General features: G+C 34.9%; 1 protein-coding gene across 2 annotated transcripts in view; it reads right to left on the bottom strand.

Annotated features, from left to right (window-relative positions):
* The window catches only part of LOC135200052 (forkhead box protein G1-like), a 315,222-nt gene extending 311,620 nt beyond the window's left edge, over positions 1 to 3,602 (bottom strand). The window contains exon 1 of one of the 2 annotated variants that reach the window (XM_064228300.1): positions 3,419 to 3,602. The gene's annotated coding sequence lies outside the window, so the exon portion shown is untranslated. The remainder of the gene's footprint in view (positions 1 to 3,418) is intronic. The other variant, XM_064228299.1, reaches the window with a different exon arrangement.
* Positions 3,603 to 19,067: the final 15,465 nt, after the last annotated feature.

Genomic DNA, 19,067 nt, shown 5'->3' on the forward strand with positions numbered 1-19,067 from the left:
GGTCATGTTCCCTCCCTACCCCACCCTACACCCTAAAGGATGTGTAACTTCCAAAATCACCTTACAACATCCATAGGACATAAGGTCTACTTGTCCAACAGTGTTGCCTGCCAGTGCATCCTTATACCACAGCTCAGTCCAGTGGTTCTAGAAAAATGCACCGGCAATCACTGCCACGTACATCGTATACCTACTCAATCAAAGATGAACATACCTATGCATGAAACTTCTACATCATATAACTCCAAGGGAGGCTAATTCGCTGCCATACTGCGTATGGACTACACTTAAGTATATAGGCTCAAGTTTATCACTTCCTTCACAACAGCGTCTAAGTAATTTTCCTATTTATTGGCACATATCGCAAAATAAATTGTAAGCTTAAAGCAGCGATTTACTTGTTCCAGAAGTCTAACCATCCAAATATCCACACACAATAGAAAAATAAATAAATAAAAAAGTCGTCCTTCTGACAATACGGAAAGAAAAAGCACACCACGAAACCCTCTATCTTTGCAGACCCTTGCATGGATACAAGCAGTCGATCTATCGATGATGTCATTCGTGCAATCTATACTACTTACTTCAAGCCTCGGCGTCTTACGGAGATGAATAATTAATGTAGGAATCATAAGGACGCCTTGATTGCGTATTTAAACTTCACTGGGCAGACGTTCGAAATTTCGTGCTCACCGAGTATCTTGTGCATTATCAAATAACTGACCCCTTATGACCTGGCACTGAAAATAGAATTATTATAAATAAATCATGACTAGACTAGCGTAACTGATCCCTTCTGATCTGGCACTGAAAAACGAACTAGTATAAATTATGACTTAGTCCAGCGTAAAATGACACTGCAATCCATAAATTGACTGACTGAACTCAACTCGATAAAAAAAAAATAAACATCTGCACTATTTCACATTACAATGGTACTACAGAATCAAACCATTAGCGAAGATGACAGTCAAGCTTACTGTTTGATCTTAAAAGTAGTAACCTTGGCGCACCTGTAACAACCAGTCTCTATTTGTAAATTTCCATGCTTAATTTTGGAGCCTCTCCTACCGACCCACTTTAGTTCATTAGGCCAACACTCAAGATGTCCATCAAATCCTTTAATTTGAAATTACTTCCTTAAACTATGTACAAAACTATTTAGTCACAAGTGAGACATTCTAACTACTTTGTATTATGAAAACAATCCACTTAAGACCTATGGCAATTACTCCATCAAACTGCATAACAAAACTATTTTGTCCAAAGTGAGGTATTTATCTAAATTGTATTAAACACTCAAGACCCATGAAACTATATAGAAAGTTAATTTCAGAAAAAATCATTCCAAACAGATTCAGTTGAACAAACTAAGTTCAGATGAAATATTTTCTTTCTGTATAAGTTAGAAAGCAATTTATTGCAGGAAATGTTTAAGAAAATGAATGGTAGATATCATACTATAGTAGAAAATGGCTGGTAAATAGATACTACTATATTATATATATAATATATAATATATATAGATATATATATATATTATATTATTATTAATATAATCACATATAAAAACATGCATGCGCGGTGTGTGCTGGTTACACAAAATATTTGCACAGCAACGCTGATAAACAGAACCAGTTGACCGTGACCACAGTAAAGTTCGAGTAAAATAAAAGGATGTTTATTCTGTTGATAATACCCCCTTTGCAGAGAGAGAGAGAGAGAGAGAGAGAGAGAGAGAGAGATCGTTTTTCCCAGTCAGCAGCAAGGACAAGCAACCACTTGACATCGGAGTGACCCACGCCGCATGCATTTTTGGTTGTTAACATTAGATGTCTGTACTACGTCTTCACCTCTCACCCCACCCTCTTCAGGAAACGAGCTAGTAGGATTTATTGGCCATGATTTATAATATCTGCCATTTAACAAAGTGTGTCAATAGCCTATCAAATATAAAAAAATATTTTCACCATTTATGGTAAGCACCCTAACATATGACTACACAATTAACTTTCTAGTTCAACTCAATCTTAGCCACTTCAACATGTACACATTCTTGCAGATTATCACGAACACACGTTTGAGGATGTTCCACTAACCACAACATCAAAATATTTATCCGGGGAAATACCTACGCCAGGCTTTGATTCTGTACATCACATGAAGGATATGGTCCCATCCTCTTATCATCTGAAAGTGGCGGTTACATTTTTACGTAAGTATCTGGTAAAAAAAAAAAAAAAAAAAAAAAAAAAAAAAAAAAAAAAAAAAAAAAACAAAAAAAAAAAAAAAAAAAAAAAAAAAAAAAAAAAAAAAAAGGAAAAAAAAAAAAAAAAAAAAAAAAAAAAAAAAAAAAAAAAAAAAGTGACCAGTAGATTTTACATAATGTGTTTCGCCGTGTTTAGTACTAGCCGCTCAGGGACGTAAGGACGCTTGATCCCCGAGGGGCTGGTAATAAACAAGACGAAACTAAAAACACGCAGGTAGACCGCCTACTAAAGTAGCACCGATTTTTTTTTTCATTATAGCCATCATGGTAACAAGGTCTGTAGAACACTGTGGGGGAATAAGACCTCGATAATAATTATCTTAAAGATACTAATAATTAGTCTATAAACCAACCTTATGCTTATATAGGCCTATCAGTAATTTTTTTTTATTATAGACATCATGTTAATCAAGGTCTGAAGAACACTGTGGGAGAATAAGGCCTTGATAATTATCTGAAAGATATTTACAGAGACTATAACCCAACCTTCAGCCTAGGCCTATTAAGCATGGTACCACATTAGTTATCATCCGATTACTATAATATTTATGAAGAATAAACAACAAAACCTTGAAATTTTTCATATTCTTCAGTCAACAGTGTTTGGTAACGGGCTTTTGAAAATACGTAAGGATGCGTTAAATATTTGCAAAAAATATTCTATTCTATTAAGCATGGTACTAGAGATATCCCCTGATTACTAATATTCTTATAAACAATAAATCCTTGGAATTTTTCATATAACATTCAATATTAAAAAAAAAACTTGCCTTTGGTATTAAGGAATAAAGTTTAAAACCTTCCTGGGAATTCGAGTAAGATACAGTTCTACTGTTGGCTCGCTTATTCCGCTCCAATCTAGCTGTGACTCAAAATGGCACTGTTAATAATACTTTACGGCAGCTTCCTGTAGGAGCAACCTTGAACAACTGGAAACAAGTCGAGAATACTAATATTATACGTCCACTTCCGCACCTTATTTTTTTTCAAGTTTATGAATCATTCAACTGGGCCTACTAAGTGGAGCGCTCCTTGTTGGACGTGCAAGGAACGTAGGCGGGAAATAAAAACAAACTTAAGAAATGCATAAGAAAGTTTAACTCTACAAAAAAAAAAAAATTACTTGTCAGCGCGACCTACATTACCTACCTTCAATGCAGGATAATGCCAAAACTAGGACAGCGTAGCTTCGTCCATATAACGGGGCAAGGAGACTTTAAATGCTTGTCCTATACTGACTAACAGACACTCTCTCACAGACAACTGCACAAAATTATATATACGTCTTTGTAGCCAGGGTTCCCAGGCCTTACTGACAGACTGACTCGACTTGTAGTAATCAGCTGATTCCAACGCTGAGGAAGCCTGGCTGAAAGTGTCGTACCGCAATATCACTACTGATTACCAACTGATGACAAGCGGACAAATTTCTATTTTATCATTAACTCTTTGCATACAACTGCTGTTGTCTTCGAGTCTTTCTTGAACAAAAGGAAACTTGCTGCTTTTAAATATCAAAAGACAAAATGTCACCGCTTTCCCCGCGAGACCAAAAAAGAAAGAAAAAAAAACTATTGACATGCCATGCATGCTCGCTCCTTTTGTGATCTTCAGATCTTTCTTAACGAAATGAAAAACACTTTTACATACAGACATATACAAATAATATACGTTCGTGAATGTCATATTATCTAGCGAAAACAGCTCAAAGATGCTCGTTAACCAAAAGAATGCTAGCGAATTGAATCAAGTAATTATCTTGCCGCAACCTTCCAAACAAGGACAATCTGTTCGTGTTGCTAGTGCTGATAATTGCATCTAGTTCAGTGGCAAAAGCCCATGGCAACTAGACCGTAAAGTTGTTTAAATAAAAGTGAGTTCATGATAGTAGGTACATTTCCGACTCCAAGGATGCAAATGATGACGAAAGATAAAATGAAAGGATGTTTTACTGACTCATTTCCCTTTAAACGCGATACTGGTGATGAACTTGTTAGTCATTAAGTAGGAGGTAATGTTCCAAAATAGCTTTAGACCTATATGTATATGTAGAGTCAAAACTATGTTGTTCAAGAAACTATTTGCATTTCATTATTTTTATCGACCTGGCTGTGTTTCGCTCACAATAGAAAATGAATTCGTAATTATAAACGAAACTCTGATTAAAAACCTATTATTTCAGATAATAATATTTACCCACGTGAGCCTTACGTCATTGTTTATCTTATTTGCTTGCGTGGTTTGTTTTTCTTCCGTATTAGGTACTCTTTCATAGTTTTTTTTCGGCATGCAAACTCTTTTTCCACATTGGACTGCTTTCCCTATTGGAACCCTATTATCTTGTAAGCTTATAGTGTTCAGCTTTACCAACTAAGGATACTACAGCTAGCTTATTGTTAATAATCTTAAAATGACTATAATCTTGTCAATGAATGATCATGGAACAGAATCCGTATTGGTTTTTTACAAACTTGATATTAAGTACGATAGAAAATGTCACATTATAATTCAATTCTCATACAGTACATCCTGTTTGCTTGTTTGTTTTTACCCTGCATGGAACCAGTGGTTATTCAGCAACGGGACCAACGACATTACGTGACTTCCGAACCACGTCGAGAGTGAACTTATAGTATATCCTGTTACTATATTTTCATTTTCAAAATTTTCTTGCTTACAAACTTTGGTTCTCACATTCTCTTTTAATTAAGTGTTCTGTATTTCGGAAAGACTCTTCATGCGTTTTTAGTAATTGAGTGATTTTGGTAGTCTTAATAAAGGCCAATAAAAAAGCAAGAGCCTGTGCCAACGTGAGGCTGACTTAATCAAACCTAAAACAACATAGGACTGCCAAGTCTTTATGCTAAGAGTTTTTAAATGATAGGGAATTAAGGACTATGGACTTTGGTTATAACCCCAACACCACAAGACATAAAACACCTTTTCATTTATTGTCAATCTTTCTCTTTCATGTGCCTGTTGTATAGCATTTAACACACACACAATATGTATATATATATATATAATATATATATATATATACACACACTATAGTACATCCTTGGCTTACGGCAGGGATCGGTTCCAGCGCCACGTCGAAAGTTGATTTTCGTCGTAAGTCGCTACATCACAGTAATTAGTGCTAATGGCGCCTTAATGTTTTAACTTCATGTTGCATCAAGTTGCAGCGCCATAAGCACCGTCAAGTCGATCCCTAATCTTGCTGTTAGTATCTCTTTACAGTGCTGTAAAATGCCATTTTACCAGCGCTGAAAAGTGCTGTAAGATCGGATTGCTTAAAGTTCAGGATGCACACAAATACATATATACATACATATCAAAAGCTTGACCTTGACTTACTATAGTAGATTCACATCAACCATGCATCTGATGTCTAGGTCAGTCCCTTTTGACGCTCTTGATTGGCTGTTGATAAGCCATCACGGGGCTGGAAACTCTGTCTCTCTCAAGAGTTCACATAAGCAGGATGTATGCTCCACCTCTCCTGAGGGATTCTTTTGAAAGAGGTATCCCTCAGGAGAGATGGAGCATACATCCTGCCTATGTGAAATCTTGAATGAGACTGGGAGTTTCCAGCCCTGTGATTGGCTTATCAACAGCCAATCAGGAGCATTGTACGGGACTGGCCTAGACATCAGATGCACGGTTGATGTGAATCTACTATAGCTTATAACATTATACTTCTTGTTCATAGAAAAGTTAAGAAGAATAAGTTTACAGTGAAATGTAAATCCTACTTTCCATAGATCTAACACTGATTGAAAACGCTAATTATGTTGAAATAATTCTAGCAACAATGAAAGCCATGAAACATTAGGATAATACAAACACAATTTAAAAGTGGCATATATTAAACCTAAGAGATAACATCAAACTGTAACCACAGTTCTGTTAAAATTAAAAAAAAACATGTACATTTTCTAGTACTTAATAGTAGCTAAAGATGAAAAGAACCCCACTACAAGGGTGTGCATCATTAAAAATTCTTACTCAGTATAATATATACAATATATACACTGATTCTTAGAACACTGTCAAATAAAAAAATCTAGTAGCTTTTTATGAAACAGCTTCAATGGTGAATGCATAAATGATAGACAGTCTTTTGTCATAAAAAACTGTAACACACTTCACAATTATCTAATTTTCATACATGTGAAAGTTGAGACAAAAGTAAACCTACAATATACTCCTACTCACCTATCTTATTCAAATTTGAATTTCCCAGTTTATTATTCAAGTACGGAGTACATTAAATCTTGCGCAGTTCACTAAAAATTACTGGTTTAGATGACACGCTCTTATTATAATGAGCTGAAGAAGAATAAAAACAGGAGACATCACAGCAGAGTATTCAAACTGTGAGGGATCTTGCAACTTGCTACACAGGAGAAACTTGAAAATGAAACCCAGGGTTAAAACAGAGAAACTCCAGAGAGCTCTCAAGGCAGCTGGCTTCAGTACACCCTCGAGGTACATACGAATCAGAACTATAACACAAAAATAAGTGTTGAGGGCATCTGCTACAAACATTGGCGAGAGCACTAGCCACCAGCTGAGGGAGGGCAACACATTCTCGACCCTCAACACAACAAGTATGAGGGTTATCAGAATGGCCGTCAACCAGATGAACACCTGCAAGAAATACAGACATAACATTGTACATTAAACTAAAGTACTAAAAGCCAGGGAATTTACTATACTAAAAATCTATATGAAATGCAGCAAGTTTCTACTCTCCTTGATCTTTATATGGTACACTAATATTCCATCTTTCAATATACATGTCTATATGTGAGCCCACTGTTATTCATGTAACCAAAAAATGAATTTGTTGTAATCTTCAATTAAAAAATCTAGTAGTTCTTGCAGAGGAGTCTTTTTTTATGTTCGTGTAACTTGACAAAAGCAATCAAATACTATTCCTTTTACAACAGCAATTCTTCTTTATGACAAAAAAAAAACAAAAAAACATGATATTTCTTACCTCTAAGATGGTGACACCAAGCCATAGAGTCAACTCCCACAATTTGAAGAACATTGTAGAGATTGTGTCCTTGTCTCATATATTCTCTCCAACATGTGCACGACAGCTGATAGTAGTACTTCTTTTCATGGATATTTTGTGCTAAGACTCTTATTATAAGTACAGGAACCAATATTTCTGTCACAATATCTGAATCACTTTGTAATTAAAGGGTCTGTATTTCATAAACTTTTACACTCAAGAAGTACGTAAAAAAATTAAGTTTGGCCATATCTTCATTCTTTCAAAATACAAATTTCTGCTCAACAGAGAAAGCATCCACTACTTGGTTGATTCTCCTTCCACACACACACACTGACAATGCTATATTTGTTGCTTGTAATCTTGTAGTAGATTTTTTCCAAATTTTACTTATTGTATGCAAGGGCAATAAGCTGCAATATTCCTCTTAATGTCTCAGTCAATATGGAAAAGTCCTGAAAAAGTAAATGAAATAAAAAACATAAGTAAAATTGAAACTTCATATTTTATCATAATAAAGGAAGAATACAGATGGGATAATGTTCTTGGGGCCCCATTTTCCAAATTTACTTTTCGGGTTTTTAAATGTGGTAATCTTACTGACATAAGATGTTATTTCTAAAAACCATTACACAGAATCTAGTTGGAATTTACTACTTGCCCTGAACTAAAATTGTTCGAATGCCCTGAACTTTGATTCTGGTATTACGATATTTAAAACCATGAGTCTGTGTGCCAGATTCATGGCCTTGGATTAATACAAAGTAAACACTAAATTTATCACTATAGTATTTCTGTTAGGTACAGTGGTGATTTATCATGACTGTGATCTCTTATCAGTCCCAAACTGCTAGGATGTGATCCTTCTCTTGATAAGGTCAATAAAGGTAGCTTCACCAATAAAGGTAGCTTCACCAATAAAGGTAGCTTCACCAATAAAGAAATGCAAAATGAGCGAAAGTGAATTGAATCTAATTAAACTAAAGGCAGTTAAATAAATGCTGTTTTTTACAGCACTGGTGAAGTAAGGAGTTCCAAGGATATTCTGAAAAAAAAAAAAAAGGTCACAGAATCCCTCAAACAGTTACTCTGTCACAAGTTATCTCTTGCTTTCTTTCCCCTTCTAGTGTTGAAATAATATATAAAACTGATTTTTCTTGTGATATGAGTTCCTTTTTCAAGTTGTTTGTATTCATTCCTCCAGGTCACAAGTCATTTGATTTCTATAGTCCATGCATAAAAATATACCCTGAAAGTGTTTTTTTTTTTTACTGAAATCAAATAGATATATCAACACTGTAAACTCTTAAAGTCAATTGCCTTTGAAATTCTCCCTGGTAATCTTACCCTCCACTAAAATGTTTAGCCAATTACACACAGTAAATCATGTACCAATTATTGAAGATGGGAACAAAGCACTATCTAATGCCCCACAAAACTTAAAAGACCACAAAAATTAACCTATAGCTATTTTTAATGAAAGTGTAAAAATTACTGCCAATTTTCTGCAATCTAGAAAAAGTTATTATAGGCTCAACACAATAATTTTAACATTCAGACCTTGATACTAAAATAAGACTTATTTACAACATTTATGTTTCCAAAGTATTCAAAATATGTAGAGGAATAATACATTAATGTAAACAAATGCCCATTTTAGGTGATTACATGTCTGACGTTTTACTGGAAGTTTAACAGCAGCTATAAAACTAACCATATTAATCACCAGGATAATGATACATTTCACTGGTATATGTAATGAATTTCTTTCAACTTCACTCAGAATATATATAAAACTAAACAGTACCAAACAAAGCTGAACAAGGACAAAAGAAATAAATACTACCATTAAGTGGTTCCCAGATATAAAGATAGGATTATCCCTTTCAAAGCTATGAGAGTAACTCTAAACACTAATGCTGAAGCTTATAATTGCTAATAATTGCTGGATTTGAAACAGTTACAGTTCTTCCTTAGGTTAGGCTAGTTTAATTTTGGAAAACCCTTCAAAGTATCATAAACTTTAGACACAATAATACAACAGCAATAGAAAAAATGTGCAACTAAAAATCTTAAATTGAATGCATTAGCCCTGCAGCTTATTTTTTTATAATATGCAAACTTATCAGAATTTATCACTTTCAAATAATTACTATTCCTAAAATGCTACATATAAAACAATTTTAACTGCCTTTAAATTTCCTGAGAATAAACAGGGCCTAGATTACACACGGTACCCAGAATTCTCTGTTTATTAATTACATAAAGATTTAACTCAGTTTCCTGGATAATAAGTGTATATGTATGCATTTAACAATTAAGTAGTACCCCGAGATACGAAATTAATCCGTTCCAAGGCGCCCTTCGTATCATGAGGTTTTCGTATCTTGGACCACATTTTACATGTAAAATGGCTAATCCGTTCCAAGCCCTCCAAAAACACCCCAGTAAATTATATTTCCAGGCCTAAAACACATGTTCTAGGGTTACGACGCCGATCCGACAGAAGAAATATGACTCCAAAAAGGCAAAATACTGTGCATACTTAAGTAATATTCAACTGCATGTAATGTTCAACCCCATTGTTACTGCATATATTAGGACTTTAGCATATGTCCCTTAGCAATAAGCCTAGCCTATGTTAGCGGTTGCTACTGTAGCCTAGTCTATGATTCTGACATCTAAACCTAAGAGCTAAAAGCTTAGAATATGCCAATAAAATATATAAATAATCAGTATGTACTCATTTCAAATAATTATTAATTAATCATTAACTATAATACACAAACAAACAAAAAAAAACTTCCAATCGATTGTTTACATTCAGCTCTTACCCGTCTTACGAGTACCGAACGAACGCCAAGCAATCATTTTTCCTAGCACACAGTAAGCCATAAATTTTCATTAGTATCTCTCTTCAACTAATGAAACTACTAAACAGTATAATAACCATTCATTTCTATTCTTTATTCTATCTTTACCTAATGGAGATACCGAGTTACTGACAGCTATAATGAAACATACGTATACGTAACGTAATATTAAAACAGAAGAAGAATTCTTAAAAAAATTATTTTAAAAAAATACGTATTTGTTGGCAGTCTGATTTATTTTTATATTTTCTGATATCTAATTCACAATTTTTTTTATTAAATGTATGTATGTACTCATTTCAAATAATTATTAGGTAACCATTAACTATAATAAACAAACAAACAAAAAAAAGCTTCCAAACTTCTGTTTACATCCAGCACTTACGAGTATCGAACGATCACCAAGCAATCACTTTGCACAGTAAGCCATAAATTTTCATTATCTCTCTTCAACTACTGAAACTACCAAACAGTATAATAAACATTAATTTCTATTCTTTATTCTATCTTTACCTAATGTTTTTTTTTTTTATCAAATGTATTGCATGAATAAGTTTTTCAATTTACAGCATCCTTTTACCAATAGAATACTTAAAGCACAAGGGGTAGATGCTGACCAATAGGAGAGCAGGACCTTATGGGGTGACTAGCATCAGGAACCAATGGGAGAGCGGGAGGATGGTGGCGAGTTTACTCAGTTGGCGGCGCGGGAGTTTTAAAATTGTTCTCGGTGGTCCGGGCAAATCTCGGGACTTTACAGCAACAACCTTTCGTATCTTGAAAACTTTTCGTATGTAGAGCTGTAAAATTTTTTGTATTTGCTTTCGTATCTCGAGTTTTTCGTAAGTTGAGCCTTTCGTATGTCGAGGTACCACTGTACATAAAATGCTGAGTTTCAGAAGAAAGACAGATACTATGTATATATGTGAAATAACTGATACTAATCAATACCTTTCTCCCAAGACACCAGTTTAAATACTGACTATTTTCTGCCATTTTAGGAATTGGTTCTTATAGGTTAAATAGCCTGGATGCATAGCTTAGGGCAAAATTTGAGTGAAAAATAAAGCCAGTGGCTAACCAACACTCTAAACTATGATAACTAAAACATCACATGACAAGAACTTCAATATAATGTCTGGACATGAACTAGTAACATCAAAGACTATAATCTGTGAATATCTCTCTGTGAGATGTTTCATCTAGGTAAACCATAACCTGTTTAAATATCTTGCAGGCAGCAGTAGTGTACAGAACCAGCCATTACTGACTTGTCAACTGTAATTCATAAAATACTGTATATGAAAACCATAAAACTTCAATATTTTAAATTTACATCATGTATGTATGCAAGTTAAGAGAAGGCAATATACTGATTAGTATTCATTATATCACATAGGCTATGTGATAAGTATTTTATGGGTTTTGTCTGAATCACAAGATGCGCCATTATTTTAGGAGTTCTGATGGACTGTAAGCACTAGTATGCAATGTCTATGCTACATTAACATACTAAACCAACACAAGTACAATACTTATGAATCTTGACAATATTCATGTCAATATAATCATTCTAAAAATTTTTATACACATCTTGATTATTTCCATGTGTATACAGAAGGGTAAAATTTTACCACTGCCTGTTAAGAAGTGATGGTATACAATGCTGACCAAACAAATAAAAAAGCTTTCAACTTTCAACTGATTATTATTGGTTACTGTTATTTGAAAAATACATATCAAGTACATGTCAATGTGTTCTTGAATGATAGATACTATCGTATGAAATGTGACAACACTATAAAGTCTTTGCAATGCCAAAATAGCCAAATAAACCTTAAGAAACTATTACTTATTCCTAACTTTACAAAAAACCAATACATCCTTGACTGATACTTTCAAGGAAATTAGACACTAAAAACTGCTTTTTCATCCATTAATGCATTGGTCTGTGCAGCTATAAAAAAAAAATCACAGAGCTGTCTATACATTCTAACTGAACAAGAGTTTTTACTCAAACAAAACTCCACTTGGCTAGACAAAGCAGACAAAATTTTGAAAACTCTTTGCTTATTGGCAAATTTGGTTCTCATGGTCCTGGTCTATACATTCTTAGTGACAGAGTTTCCTATCCATCCTTATGTCTAAGTTAGTTTAACCCAAACATTATGCTAGCCTAACTTGCAAATGTCTGTAACACAACCTCATACCAATATGATTTTGAAAAACAAACTCTGATCAGTTGGCTTCTAAGAGCCACTGAAGACTGGGTAGTTATAAGTAACTTACTTACACCTAGCCTAACCTAACCAAGTTACTCTAAGTGCAGGATAGCCGGCCCCACCTAACTTTCGCAATACAAGTATCAGGCCGAAGCTAAAGATTATAGTATGTGTCGCACTACCTGTTTAAAGATTTACCTAGGTATAAATAGCTACAAAAATTTGATACCTACATCCTAACTTAATCTTACCTCAACCTAACCTAGCTTATCGCATCCTGACTTGGCCAATGTGGGACTTTGCCCCTGCCTCATCCCAAAAATGATTTTCAATAGGGGGAAACACCGCAGTGGATCCATCGTCATCGGGTGGATCAGCCTTATTCACTCAATATTTAATTGGTGACACAAGAATACCATTACATCTTTAAGCACACCATTCAAAAGATTGAAGTTTTGTCAACATAATGTGATATATGAAAGCATGCGAGGTCTTCATAAAATATGTTTTCAAGGCAGTTTTGAAATCCAATATGGCAGCACCCGCGTGAGGTGCCATTCATAACCACAGCCAAGCCACCATCTTTCCCAGCTTTCCCAGCACTCATTTGAACAATGTTAACGTATATATGTAACATTTATTGAACTTACTCAAGATTGCAGTTGTAATCAGCACAAAAGAAAAACATTTTGTTGCCTATATTAGTGAAAGTATGAAACTTCTTGTTCCCGGGGTTATGGTTGGAACTGAAATTCATTTATTGTAATCGGTGGTTTTATCCTTACTGCCATCGCAACTGAAACTCCACAGTGCTTATTTGATTGTAATTATACATGTTTTGGTCTTAATTCACTCTAAATTGCACTTGAACTACGTTGCGGTTCCTGGTTCCTAAGCGCTCACTCCACAAACACAGTTGAGGGCAGCACACAAATACACGGTTTATGAGGTGCAAAGCTTTATTCCCTTAATTGTTTACTTTACTCATTATTTAGTTTAACTTTACTTTGTTACTTCAAAATGTTTATTTAATTCATGTCTATTAACCATTTTTTGCAACCATATTAACCCTGAAAAATTACAGATATTTCTAAAGTATATACGAGCAGATGGCAAAATGACTCATCGTTGCCAATCTAGTGGAGCTCCACACATACGCCGATGCATTTACAAACTGTTTCCATGAATTCTAGTTGTCATAGTAATGTAATACTGATAAAATTGCTCTAAAATACTACAAACAGATATGCTAATTTCACTTATTTCCCTGGTTTTGTGTAAGTCTTATACCCAGTTTGGAGGGTAAACACATACCAATTGGCAACACTGAATAAACAATAGAAGAGAGCGAAGAACGCCGTAGGTACCATTCACAAGCTAACCTGCTGATATTTGAGTCAAGAATCTAGTTACTTTTTCAACAACTAATATTTTCAAATTAATAATCATGAATATGTAAAAAATTTATGCAATTCATGACCTTATACTGCCATTTAACTATTTATTTAAATAATTATCTAGTGCACGCTTCTTCTTCTTCTTATACCAAAAATCGTAGTTCCCTTGGATAAGTCGTGGGTGGAAGTCATTGTTTACGATTTTTGTGAAGAAAGTGCCCCAGCGTCTATGGGTAAAAGTGGTGTGCGGATTTAGCACATGGAATGGGAAGTTTATTGACACAAACGATTCCGCAAACATCGAGATGGCGTCAATCTTCTAAATATTCGGAGGTGTAAGTAAAAATTTCGAAAACGTCATGAAGGTGTGTGCACTGCGTAGAGCCAGACTTTCATTAACCTCTGTTTAATCTTAAAATATGACCTTAATTTCTAACCTTGGACAAAATACTTAATGATGCCCATCTCCGGTGCCAGGACATGTTAATGTACTTTTTCGGAGGGTGGCTTCACATACGGTGAAAACTGGATCCGTCCGGGTGGCTTCACATGCGGTGAAAACTGAATCCGCTAGTCCAGTCGGTTGTTTCCCCTAATTCTGGTCCTTTCAGAGACATTTTACAGTCCATGCCTGCATCCAACCAAATCTTCTAGTGTAACACAGCTAGTAGTTAAGCTAGCCTATACCGGGTAAACAACCGCATGGACTGGCCCAACACACTGACGGTCATGGCAGGCCACCCTCCGAAAAAGTACTTATAACACGTCCTGACACCGGAGATGGGCATCAGTTGTGATTTGTTGTTGGTGAGAGACGGAGCTAAAGACCTCTACTCTCCTTTCAAAGTAAGTATTTTCTCTAAAGTTAGAAATTAAGGCCAAATTTAAAGCTTTAAACAGAGGTTAGTGAAAAGGGTGGCCAACGCAGTGCAAACTTCACCAAAACGCTTTCAAAATTTCTACTTACATCTCAAAATATTTAGAAGATTGACGCCATCTCGATGTTTGCGGAGTCGCTTGTGTCAATAAATTTCCCATTTCCTGTGCTATATCCTCACACCGCTTGTACCCATAGACTCTGGGGCACTTTCATCACAACAATCGAAACCCCGACCTCTAACCAGCACTTATCGAAGGGGACTACTGTATTCTTTGCGGCGTTTTGCGCTCTTCAATTGTTTATCAGTGTTGTCAATTGGTATGTGTTTACCCTCCAAACTGAGTATGAGACTTACACAAAACCGGGGAAATAAGTGAAATTAGGGTATCTATTTGTAGTATATATACATATTACAGCAATTTTATCATTACTGTATTACTATGACAACTAGAATTCATGGAAACAGTTTGTAAATGCATCGGCGTATGTGTGACGCTCAACTAGATTGGCAACGATGAGTTATTTTTCCTCGCGTCGTCTGCTCGTAAGTATACATCCGAAATATTTGTAATTTTTCGGGTTAGTTTGGTTGCAAAAACGGGATAATAGACATGAATTAAATAAACATTTTGAAGTAAAGTTAAACTAAATAATGAGTAAAGTAAACAATTAAGGGAATAAAGCTTTGCACCCATAATCAGTGTTGTCGTCTGCTGCTCGTAACTGTGTTTGCGGAGTGAGTACTTAGGAACCAGGAACAGCAACGTGGTTCAAGTGCAATATGGAGTGAATTAAGACCAAAATGTGTATACTTATAATCAAATAAGCACTGCGGAGTTCCAGTTGTGATGGCAGTAGTAAGGATAAAACCAAAAATTAATTCAGTTCAAACCATGACCCCAGGAATATAAAGTTTCATACTCTCACTACTAGTAATATACCTAGGCAACAAAATGTTTCATTGTGCTAATTAGAACTGCAATCTTGAGTAAGATCAATAAACGTTACATGTATACGCTAACATTGTTCAAATGAGTGCTGGGAAGGTTGGGAAAGATGGTGGATTGTCCGTGGCTAGACCGGCCAGCCTTACTGATTGCTTATTTTAGTTTGCATGGGGCTTTCATAGCTAGCCTAGGCTAACTACCTAGTAGGTATTTCACATTATGTTGACGAAACTTCAATCTTTTGAATGGTATGCTTAAAGTTGTAATTGTATTCTTGTTTCACCAATTAAATATCGAGTGAATAAGACTCGGCCAGCGTGATGACGATGGATCGTCCGTGATTGTTTACCCTACCTAGTCTAGCATACATTAGGTACAAAATTCAAACCAAGGGTGGGCTACTCACCTAGCTATTCCAATCATGGGTATTCCAAGAGCAGGTTAGCCTACCTAATTTTCGCATCAGCATAAGGCCAGAGCTAAAGATTAGGCTACCTAACCCAAGTAGTAGGCTACTTGTGTACTAGCTAGGTAGGTATGCCATATCCAAAGCCTGGATGACACTGACAGTTGACGAGGGCAATCCTCCATTAAGAAATTCACCGTTTTCATTGTTTACCTACAATCTTTTGTTTTGACTGAATGAAAAAGAAAGAAAGAAAAAATCTATTTACCAAACAGCGTACCAATTCGTAGTAGTAGTAGTAGTAGCAGTAAGGACTAAGGAAACGCCTTTGTAGTAGTAACTATAATTCCTAAAATTTTACTTTTGTCGGGGGATACGCTTGTTGTAGTATGAGTAGCGACCAATCTCTTTAACAGCTCTCTCCTTTGAACTGGTTTCTATCAGAGACTGTGATAGCGTTCTCATTTCTTTTGTTCCTCCATTTGATTCACATAATATAAATATTTAGTGCAGTCATTATTTAATGATAAATTGCTTTTGATATTGTTAAAGAATGTATTATATTTTAGCTACTAAAACTAAACATAAATCAAACAGAATTTATGTGATGTGAAGGTCTGAAAACTCAAAATCAGTTTTTGTGACATTTGGATGGATGTGAATAGCAATCAAGTCCCGATCGCTGATAAATGCTATTGAACAGAGAGTGCTGTTGGCCGGTAATTCCCTGAATGATCAAATCAATAATGTTGTGAGGGTTACGGAAGATCATCTTAGAAATATGTTAAAAATATCTTGTTGCGGTGTTCTTTAAAGATACATGTGCTTAAAGACTGCAAAATATACTTAATAAGGTAAAAGTAATACGTACTTACTATAAACTGTGTTAGAATGTCACGAAAATATTATTTCTGTAATGAGTTGCACTGACTGCCCATTAAAGCTAGAATAATTTTTAATATGGCTCGTTAGGCTTTCAAGCTGCTTGTCCAAAATATGTGAAAATGATTTATTTGCACATACTTGAGCCAAAAATGGTGCCAACACAGGACTAGCTACAGACATTTTCAAGATTGTACAAGTCTCCTGTATTTGGGCAAACTTAATTGACCCTTGTAAGGTGTAATATCTGATGATGATGTGAAACTTATAGATAGATGTGACAACTGGAATATAAGCAAAAAAAAAAAGTGGATCTACTTGATGTGAAACATGGGTGTGACAGTTGGAGTGTAATTACCCTCAAATGAGCAGATTTAGTTGGTAAATAACCAGTAGTTAAGGGTCAAAATTATAAGTGCAGTTTGAAAGCAGTCAGCTTAGTGATGATCCTAATCATAGTGAAATGTGATAGAATATTCCTGATGGTAGTTACTGTAATACACGTAAAATGTTATTTCATGTAAAACAGGGACCTAAATTTTCAATTATTTCGAATATTAACCTTGTAAGTTCCATGTATATGTTTCCACTGATTCTTCATAATTATTGTCATAAAATTAAGAAGTGTAGGCTATGCTCATACATATTTATCACAATTTCGGAGAAAAAAAAACACACACACACACAACGTGATGCTTTTCCAACAAATAAATCTAGTGAATGCTGGTATTTTTTAAACCCACACCAAGGAATAGCAATACTTTAAATCTGCAACACCAGGAGCCATAGAGAGATGGTTGCATACCATTTGTATACATACCATTCTATCATAAATTTAGTACATACTAATACGTATATAAAATATCAAATAATTTTACTTAAGTACATTATATAATTTTAATTTTTGTCAGACGCATTTATAAATTTTTATTCAATGGTCCTGCAAACATTGACATTCGAGCCTTGGATTCTTAGCCAGTGAAATGCAGAAATTATAAATTGGCATGGAAAGTTTGGTTTTATGCTTTGTGCAAAATATCTCTAAATCTTATCATTTAAGGAAATAGTAGATTGCATAATAACCATGTGTATACTTAAATATTTTTTTTTCTAATCAAACAATTCTGGCCACTCTAACATACTGCCCCAATTAACGGAGTATGCTTCTGTGTAACAGTAATACCCCCTAACCTTGGGTGATACTACCTGGCTGACAGGACTTTGCCTCCTTAACCTTGTTTAAAGGGTCTGACCATCTAGCACACCTTTAAGCAATCATGAATCATCCCTTTTAAAAGAGGGGTTTACAGGAGAAAACGTTAAGTCGCTGGGTGATTTACTTTGCAATGCATCATTCTTGGGGTCTCTTTGGATTTTATTTTTGTTTGATCATACTATGTACTCTACAGGTATCAACACTTTTTCTGGGATATAAATTATCAGTGATGGCAAAGTCTTTTTTTTTTTTTTTTTTTTTTTTTTTTTTTTTTTTTTTTTTGTTTTTTTTTTTTTTTTTTTATTTAACTTATAAAACCAGATGCTTCCTCTGAAAGACCAGTAAGTTGCACTCTCATCCACTGCCCTATTTTCATTTTGCATCCCATACAATTTTATAACTTGGCTCTTGTTAAGAACACTAAAGAGCCCTAGGAGGAATGGATTTTAATGATAAAACTTGTGTCCACCATATGTGCATTTAAAATACAAATCATTATCTTAACGTAGCAAATGTAGATTTTCACCAGACATACTGCTTAAAAATACTCTTAATTAATTGGTAATTACCTCAATGTTCTTCTTGTGATCTAGAACGCTAAAATGTCAATATTTTCACATAGGAGATACTATTCCTCAAATCTTTCAAGACGTGCTACTGTACAACAGTACCGTGAAGTTAGTTCTACCATAATTTTCAGTTTTTGAAAGCTCATATGTATTAAAGGGGTCACTCTCTAAGAGTTGATATCCAATTTGGTCATGCATGTTACATTAGCTCCATCATATCTCCATAAAGGATGGAATCCTGCAAGGAATTTGGAAGAAATAATGACCTACATCCTCCAGAGAGTAAAAACTGTAGAAACTCCTACTTTTAAAAATGTTGAAACCATTAAACCAAAATTTCATGGTACAGCTTCCGAATGATGATAAGTGGTTCAGGA

Source organism: Macrobrachium nipponense, chromosome 26, assembly GCF_015104395.2.
Source record: "Macrobrachium nipponense isolate FS-2020 chromosome 26, ASM1510439v2, whole genome shotgun sequence".
Lineage (NCBI taxonomy): Eukaryota > Metazoa > Arthropoda > Malacostraca > Decapoda > Palaemonidae > Macrobrachium > Macrobrachium nipponense.